Raw genomic sequence first — 10,099 nt, 5'->3', positions numbered from 1 at the left:
AGAAAGAAAGAAAGAAAGAAAGAAAGAAAAAGAAAATTTAAAGAGAACTATTCTATTGAAAATCAACATAATCTACTTAAAATATGCAAAGTATATATTTTAAAAATCTTAGAACTAAGTTTAGGAAGGTTAGTGTCACATTGTCAACATATAAATAAATATCATATTAGCATATTTTAGTCTTAGGGTTCTGGTGATCTGCTGAAGAAAAACCACAAGGCAGTATGCAAAAGCAGAAAGTTTTTATTCCAGCATGCTAGGATCACCTCTCCTCTAGAGGGCAACCCCAAAATGAATACACAGACTCAATTTATAGACAGTCAGAGGGATTTGTGACAAACTTTAATTGATTGGTCAAGATAAACTCAGAGTACACGAGGGGATTTAGGATTGGCTGCTTCTTTGGTTACTGGGGACTTTTTGAGGCACAGAGATTTTGGTTCTTACTCAGGAGTTGGCCTTTAATTTGATTGAATAGGGCCGGCTGTGTTCTTTACCAAGGCCATGAAGTAATAAAAACGTGGTACCTAGTTATTTTGTCCTACAAGCTGATTAGCTGCCCGTGAACTGCCAAAAACTAGTGGGTTTTCCAGGAATTGTCAGAAACTTGGCCTCGTTAGGCAGAATGAAAACCTGAAGCCTGTCATGGAGTTGGACTAGTCAAGCAAACTGGGGTCTTTAGGGTCCTTGGGGTCTCTAGGGAAAGGGTTCCTCATTAGAAAATATTTTTTCCTCATGTGCAATACCTATGAAATATACATAACTATGAATGAATAGAATATGAGATCTCTTTAGGATGATGAAGAGTACTAAAGGAGAAGTAAGAAGAAACACGAGAGAGGAAGGAACAAACAGAAATGTCCATGATGGAAGAGTATGGGCATCATAAAGCACCATCATTGTGTGCAATGAGTAGGTGCCAATTTTAAAAAGACACAGTAGAATATCAACCCACGCTTATCAGAGTATCTAACACTGAGAAACTTAGACAACCTGATTGTTAGCTAGGCCTAAGAGCAACTGATATTGCACACAGTCTGGTGGGAGTGGAAAATGTTTTATTAGTTTTGGAAAATTTTGGTAGATTGTTATTTGAAGGTATATAATCTGAACATTTCATTCCTAGGTTTCACCAAATTAAAGCATATGAACACAGACACAAAAGTAGTTTTGTTAGGAGTATCCCTGTGCTGAACAACAACCATGTACCCAGGGATGCATGAATAAACATATAACTTATGTCTAATGATAGCAATACAAAAGAATTAACAGGGAAGTAAGTAAATACCAAAGTAATTATACAGAGTGAGAGAAGCCAAACAGAAAATTAATGTACTCTAAAATTATATGAAACTTAAATCAGCACTGACACAAATCAGACCCCTGGTTGCTTCAGATATGGGAATGAGAACGTGTAGGAAGCAAAGCTTCTAATAGGGCATAAGAAAGTCTCTAGCGATAGGATTCAGAGATAGGAGATACCATGTTTTCATTACTTCATGGCCTTGGTAAAGAACACAGCTGGCCCTATTGACTTCTGCAATGCAAAACAAACAGAAACCCAACCAATCAAACAAACAAAACAAACAAAAAACTTCATATAGTCATATTAATGTATAATTTACATATCTTAATATTATCTCCACAAAACTACCATAAAGGATTTTAAATTACATTGAATGAAACAACATTGTAGCAAGGATAAAATGTGGTTTTGCTGGAGTAAAGCAAAATACTTTATCTTTACTCTTTGGGGTTTTCTAAGGCCCATAGAATGTATTACCCACATATAAACTAAAAATAATTATATATGCTATATACTTAACCATTTCTAAGATATTTTATTTAAAAACAATGGAATTAAAATTGATCATAATAGCAGAACATTTTTCTGCCCCAATAATTTTCTAGTTATAAACTAATAAGCCTTCAGTTAACTGAGGAAATAGTGGTCACGTTCCCGCAAAATATGTAGCACTCAGCAGTATTACCTCACAATGTATCCTCTCGGTGTGAATTAGTTGCTAAATATACTTCTAGGGAATTACACAAATGTTGGAAAAGCAAAGATATTTCAAACAATCATATGCAATTTAAGAAAGTATTAGCTAAGAACAGATGCTATGTTTTACTCAATATTAATAAGACTTTCTTCTTTTTAGTAATAAATAGATACCAGAATGAATCTATGCTTAGAATCTCCTTGCAATTGCCATGACAAACCCTAAATAATCAATCTAGAGCAAGGTATGGATTTCCACTTCATTTAAAATAGAATAATAATATGTATTTAGTCTTCTAGATAGCCATTAGTTACTTTATATACAAATTAAAGTAGGTGATTTAAGCATCTATCAAGTAATAAGAAGAATAACTTTATGTGCCAAGCACGAATGTGATCTAATGCCATTGGCATACCATGAGATCCTACCCTAAGTTTGGATTTTGAGACCTCTTTCAGGTAAAACAGTTCTAATTTGGGCCTGAACAATGATGACCATCTACACGATAAAGAGAAGCAAGATAGTATAGTTAGTTTTACAAAGGCACTAGCCTTTTTGCTTTGAAGATAAATGACTATGTATGCATGGAGCAAGAAAAAGTTATAGAGGAACTTCAATCCAGCAAAATGGCTGTTCTGGTTTCTGCTTTGAGTTATGAAGAGGCTAATTCTATAATTGCAGATTTGCTGGAAGTGATGGCTATCATGGGATACCTTTACAAATTAAGACTGATAAAGTCCCCACATGTTTCCAGTAAACTGAAACTGATTTTGTATATTGTTACCTAAAGCATATTACAGGTATACCATACAACTCAATAGGTCAAGCAATTTTAGAAACATCTAATCATACTTTAAAGGAGATGCCTAATAAACAGAAAGGAGGAGTAAGAACTTCCAGAAATAAACTGAATAATGCTTTAATAACTTTAAAAATTTTAGAATGCCAATAAGGCAGGAACAACAGGTACTAAAAGACGCTGGATTGTAAGGGGGAAAACTGCTGAGTTAGATCAACCTGTATCTTTTAAAGATGTTTTAACATCAGAATGGATATCAGGGAAGGTGTTACATTATGGAAGAGATTATGCCTATATTTCCAAAAGTGATGGAAGACTATGGGTTCTGTTAAAATGGATAAAGACCCAATTTGAGTAAGAGAAGCTTCTACATAAAAGGCATTACTAAATGAAAAGACACAGAAAGACAGCAATGCAGACTACACAGAAAGCAGCTCTCCAGTGCCCTCTCCACACAAAGACAGCTCAACAATCCAGCTGAAGATGGATGGATCACTCACCCGACTAGCAGACTGAAAACTTCAATCCTGAAACCCACATTTTCTAAAGAACAGATGATCATAACTGCAGTTATCATCACATCATCGCATTAATGAGTCTTCATAAAGACATTTGGACTGTTAAATTCATGGGATTGATAATTGTTTCTGTTGTACCAGTTAATGTGTGTACAATTTTTAGAATAAACAGAAAGGTAGAAGATATAAAGAAATTTTAATTCCAAAAGGTGACTGTTCTGGCAAGGGACCACTTCTAGGTCTGTGTGATCTAGCCTTTAATCCTTCTGGATCATATGTAGACATACCCTTAGTACACACTTTTAATCCCAAACTATGATGTCTAATTGAGAGGTAGACAAAATGACAAATGAGAGAAAGATTTAACAGACTAGGACATGCCCAACACTCATGAGAAGAGAGTGAAAGAGAAGTTACCAGAGAGAGCATCACAGAGGTAGAGAGAAGAGGCCATTTTACCAGGAGAGTTTTACTGAGACAGGTTGAAGACAGAACAAGCTATACATACAGGTGAAGACAGAACAATCAAGAGAATGAGAAGGAGCTAGAATATCAGAACATATTGCCAAAGTTAGCATGAGGCCAAGTAGAGCACAAAAGTAGAGAGAAGCTAGTCTGAACCAATCAGCTTGGAAAGGAGTTTTGAGTCAGAACAACTGAATTGAACAAGCTAGCCAGAGATCAGAAAGAACTAGAAAGGATGAGATTACTCAGCAGTAAGTTTCAGAGGCTGAAAGCATTCTAGGCCTAGATAAGATTGTATGGAGGCTAGAAGCTTCTAGAACTAAGCCTAGATTAGGTGATGGAGGTCGTAAGCCTGCAGGACAATTACATCAGGCAAATAAACATTAAAAGTTGTGATAAATTGCCATGTATAACAATTCAGACCCAAACAGAGCAAAACAAATAGCTAAATAAAAGCTTAAGAAGTAAAGTAAGTGTCCATAGCAACAGAAGGAACCATGGGAGCCAAAGCAGAATGTTGGTGTCTAAACACAGTGTGGGAGCCCAGGGTGCATGCTCTATGAGGAGAGTATCTTTAATGGAGGAGGTGGGGTACATACAGAGAAATATAAGGATTGAGCTAGGGTGTTAGGTTAGAATCAGAGGTATTGGTGTGACTCATGATTTTTTATGTAAATGAATACACAAATAGAAAATATATGGATAAGTTAACATTTACATATAACATTGCATATGTGTGTATTTACACATATAAACACAGTTATCTAGCCCTCAATCTTTCCTACATGTGGACACGGAGAAATAATGTTCTGACAGCCATGACTGTACATAATACTCAATCATGTTTTCTGATTACCATTTTCCTCTATAATTAATTAAATCTTCTTAGTCTTGAATAATACAAAAATACAAAATGAGCCTGGAAAAACTTTTTGTTTGTTTGTTTTGCTTTGGTTTTTGAAGACAGGGTTTCTCCGTGTGGCCTTGTCTGTCCTGGACTCGTTCTGTACACCAGGCTGACCTTGATCTCATAGCGATCTGCCCGCCTCTGCCTCCCTGAGTGCTGGAACTAAAGGTGTGCACCATCACACCTGGCTTGGACACCTTGTTAAAGCCTAAAAGCAAGGAAGTACTCAAAAAGTTTGGTAGAACTATAAGAAGGACACAGAAAACAACCTGGAGATTACACTGCAAAATTGTGAGCCAACTGGAATACTGAACTAAGGAATTACAGATAGTTTACTTATAATTAAGCTCAGTTGTTCAGGAGTTAAAATATTTTTAGGCTTACATAGATGTTTTAAGTTAATAATGATGAGATAGGATAGATATTGATTCACATTCAGGATTTGAGACACACCAAGATAGAAAAGATGTTTTTTTTCAAGGCTGCCAAATAAAAATAGTCTAAACACTACGAATGTAACATTTATATAATTCCTGATTATTTCCTGTTTCTTCTTGCTATAGGTAATTTATTGTATATATGTGTAATAATATAAATGTATATGTAAAAATAAAAATACCTAATAAAATAATTACAGTAACTTATTAAATAAAACAGAAATACTCAAATCCATCTCAATATCACACGAAAATATTAAAATGTTCATGAAAAATACATTTCCGGAATCTCAAATGGTACTCCTAGAACATTTCTTAATTACAAAGGAAGAACTTACAAGGATAAGTCTTTTCTCTGTCACCCTGAGTGATCAAAGTTAACATTGCAAATAATAAAAAGAGTTAAAACCCTGTGGCAAATTCTTGGAAGCAAAATGACCAAAGCATGATTCTGACACTACTCCTGACAAGGACACATGACCTGAATGAGGAAATAAGGCTTAATTTTGGGACATTACATAAGACTAAGCAACAGATAATGCTCAAAAGTGTGGATATCCTAGAAATCAGTGAAGGGTTAGGCAACCTTCCAGACTGAAGAAGAATAAAGAGATGAAATCTCAAACTACATATGTGTTGAACTGCCAGGTATAAAATGAGTTTCTCTGAAAATACGCTCTTATTCATTTATTTGTATTTTTATTATGCATATGCCTGTGTGTCTCCAGAATAGTTTGTTTTGTTTTGGTTTTTTTTTTTTTTCACATTCATGCAGTACTCACGGAAACCAGAAGAGGATGCTGTATCATCTAGAGCTTGGAGCTGGGAACCAAATTCTGGGTCCCTGCTAGAGCAGTACACATACTTAGCGTCTGGGTCATCTATTGACCCCCTCTGAAAGTCTGTTCCTCTTTAAAAACAATGAGGAATCTGATGGGGAAAATCATTAAAATCAATTTTTACAGAACTCTGAAAATTATCCAAAGGCTTAGTTGGATGAGTACAAGAAGTGTCCTTGCTGTATGTAGTTTATTGTATGTATGTGTAATAATATAAATGTATATGTAAGAAAGAAAAACAAAAAAATTAAAAAATTTTAAAAGCAAGAAAAAAGAACCTACTAGTTTGTAGATATCATTAATAAAGTTAACAGCAGGTTATCATTATCAAGAACTATGAAGATCAGAAGACAACAGTATAACACAGATAGTGTCAAAATTGAGTGCTCAAAATCTCTATATTGAGCAAGGCTATGATTCTAAAATTGAGAAAAAATGAACATATTTTTAGATTTAAGGAAACTGAATACACCATTAGAAGATATGGTACATAAAAATATTAAAAGGAGTCCTTCTGTACTACTGGCAACTCTACACAAAGAAATAAAAAATACAACTTAAAAAAAGAAAATAATATTGAGGATTTGAATACCATATAACAAATAATAGTACACTTAAAAGAGTAGATAGATTCTGATATAATAACAGTGGGAGACTTCAATACCCCACTCTCATAAATACACAAGTCACCTAGAAAATAATGACCAAAGAAACTCCAAGGTATATTCTATGTCAAGTGGTCTTAACAGCTACTTGCACTGGATTCCACCCTACAGCTGTTGAAAACAAACTCTTCTCTGAAGGCAAGCAACATTTTTTTAAAAAAATAAATTACATTTTAATCCAAAAGGTAAAACGTACTGAATAAAAAAGTTGATTTTTAGAATTTTCAGATTTTTTACATATACATTTATATTATTACACACATATAAAATAAGGGAAATGGAGCATTGTTCTCTTAAGGTTTCTCCCAGCTGATATTGTACAAATAATACCTTTGTAGGGACCCAAATAAAATTGAGGGAAATAGCTAAACAGTCTAGGAATAGCATTTGTGGTCCAATTTCTAAATGTTGAGAAATTCCAGGCTGTGTGTGTGACAGTCTGAAATGCTGGACCAATTGGAATTGGAATCTTTCTTTGAAGCTGGCCTGTTCTGATGGAGAATAGCAACTGAAGCACTTAGAGCTGACACCTAAAGGATGCAGGATGTAAGCATCCAGCATGCTGAGAGGAATGATTCCTGTCAGGTTAATCCAGCTTTGAAGTCCTGTTCTTTTGTTCTGAAAACATATAATTTCTCACAAGCATTATACGGTCCTAAAATTATAAATGTATGAGGTGTGCAGGGTGCACATAACAATTAAGGCTAGTGCTCTGCTTTTAGCATGAGCAGAAGAAAGACATCTGTAAATCGTCATTCACGTCAAAGGAAGAATGGCATCTAATCCTAAATCACAAGGATTCTGTAACCAATAAAAAGCACTGTCTATTCATAGACATTCATGTCTCAGTTTGTCTCACAGCTATTTCCATGTAGTGGGATTTGGAATATATATTACTTGCTTGTTCTGCAGTTTTAATTCTTTACATTCCAATTCCTCATCACCTCCTCATCTCATCCTCCCTCCTTCATCCCCTAGCCCTCTCTCCCCTAGCCCTAAGAAAGGGGGGCCTCCTCTCCCAATATCTGATCCTAGTTCATCAATTCTCATCTGTACTGCCTGTATTCTCTTCCTCTATGGCCTGGCAAGGCTGTCTAGCCAGGGGTAGTGGTCCACATTGGGAGACCAGAGGCCATGTCAGAAGTAGTCCCTACTCCGCATGTTGTGGGACCCACAAGAAGACAGTACTACCTATGTACTGCCCCTGAGCACAGTGTCTAGGTCCTTGCCATGCATGGTCCTTGGTTGGTGAATCAATCTCTGAACCAACCCTCTCCTCCTCTCAGATTTTTTAAATGTATATTTTATTTATTATAATTCATTCAATTACCTCCTGATTGTTATCTCCTCCCTGTTTCTTCCCATTGCCACCCTCTCTCCCTCTTCTGCTTATTTCCCTCCCATAGACCTCTGGAAACAACCTATTATGTCTCATCAGGATAGTCTGCATCCGCTTCCACTGTGCGCCCACTAGGCCTTCTCGCCAAGGAGCAGTGACCAAATATTGGGCACCCAGGTGATTGTCAGAGGTTCAGCAGCAGTCTCCCCCCCACCTTTTCCCCATCTGGAGAGTCATCAGTTCATTGGCTACATCTGAAAAGGGGGAATGAGCAACAGAGTCCATTTCAGAGAGAGCCCTGCTCCCCATATTAGGGGACCCACAGGGACACTGAGCTGCCTATTGATAACTTAAGGCAAAGGACACTGTCAACAGAACAAAATGAAAGCCTACAGCCTGGTAAAAGCTCTCCACCAACCCTACATGCAAAAGAGGGTTAATATATCAAAAATATACAAGGAACTCAAAATTAAATACCAATAAACCAAATAACCCAATTAAAACAACTCTGAGATTCCATCTTACACTTACCTGTCAGAATGGCTAAGATCAAAACCTCAGGTGACAGTCTCTACTCTTAAGACTATCTGGATAACACATGTGGAGTCCACTCCATGGTTAAAGAAGAAAGAAAGAAAGAAAGAAAGAAAGAAAGAAAGAAAGAAAGAAAGAAAGAAAGAAAGAAAAAGAAAAAAGAAACCTCAAAGTTGGTGAGTAAGAAAGGGGAAGATGGAGAGGATGGCTATGAAAACAGTCAGAGACATTTGATGAAATTTTCAAAGAATTAATAAAATAAAAATTTCAAAAGTAGAATGAATAGAAAACTAGAAATATGTATCCAGGGAAATTGTAGAAAGTATAGAAATACATTGCAATTAAGCAATACTCTTGAACAACAATGAGCCAATGAAGAAATATCATTGTTTTCTCTCATATGCAGAATCTTTTAACTGCTAGAATCAAATAAAGTTTTAAGCACTGGTAATCAGAACCCTTGGAATAAAGCAAGAGGAGTTATAACGGGAACACTTATAACTAAGAGGACTAATACTAAAAGGTCAAAGATACCTTAAATAACTTAATGATGTACTTAAAAGACTTAGTGAAAGAAGAATAAATCCAAAAACAGTATGCTAGAAATAATGAAAATCAGGGTACAAGATATAATGAATAAAATTAAAAGACTGATGTATAGAATCAATTAAACATAAATATAGGTGTTTAAAATATGAGCAAGAGTTACAAATCTAATGACAAATTAAAAAAAGAAATTAGAGAAAAGCCAAATGAATAAAATTATATATGAAAAAGGACACATTATCACAGGTACTATGAATATCCAGAAGATTATGGGATACATGGAAAGTTATATTCCAAAAAATTAAAAAATAAATAAATTCTTAGATTCATATGACTTACTAAAATCAAATAAAGAGGATATAAACATGCATGTCCATAACAAGCAATGAGATTCAGATAATAATAAAAATCTCACAGCAAAGGAAAATTCTAAATTAGAGTGATTTACTAGATGGATTCATCAGATCTTTAAAAAAGTTTTTTTCTAGGCATGATGGTATTGTACATAGTCGCAGATGCTCAAGAGGCTTAGACATGAAGATTTCAAGTTCAATGCCAGCCTGCCAAGACCCTGTTTCAATATAAAAAGAAAAAGCAGCTGTGGATGTAATTCATTGGCAGAGAACTTATATGGGCATGGGGTTAGGTTAAAGGCCCAGTAATAAGGGTAAAAAGAAAGAAAAGTTAAAACCAATTCTCCTCAAACTCTTCCATAAAATAAAAAAGCAAAGAAGCATTAACAAACTCATTCTACAAAGCCAAAAGTTATTACCCTGATATCCAACAAGTAAGAGCATAATAATAATAAGAAACATAATAATAATAATAATAATAATAATAATAATAATAATAATAATAATAAAGACATAGGCCAGTTTCCCTGAAAAACATTGATTCTGAAACTTTGCAACAATTTATTTCCAAATAGAATTCAACAATGCATTTAAGAGAACATACAACATAATTGAGTTGTTTTCGTTGTAGGGATGGAAGTCATATTTAGTATACTCAAACCAATATGTATCATGAACACTTGGTGACAGCAAC

This window comes from Acomys minous (genome assembly GCF_964271855.1).
Source record: "Acomys minous genome assembly, chromosome: 8".
In the NCBI taxonomy this organism is placed as follows: Eukaryota; Metazoa; Chordata; class Mammalia; order Rodentia; family Muridae; genus Acomys; species Acomys minous.
This window is presented reverse-complemented; position numbering follows the sequence as displayed.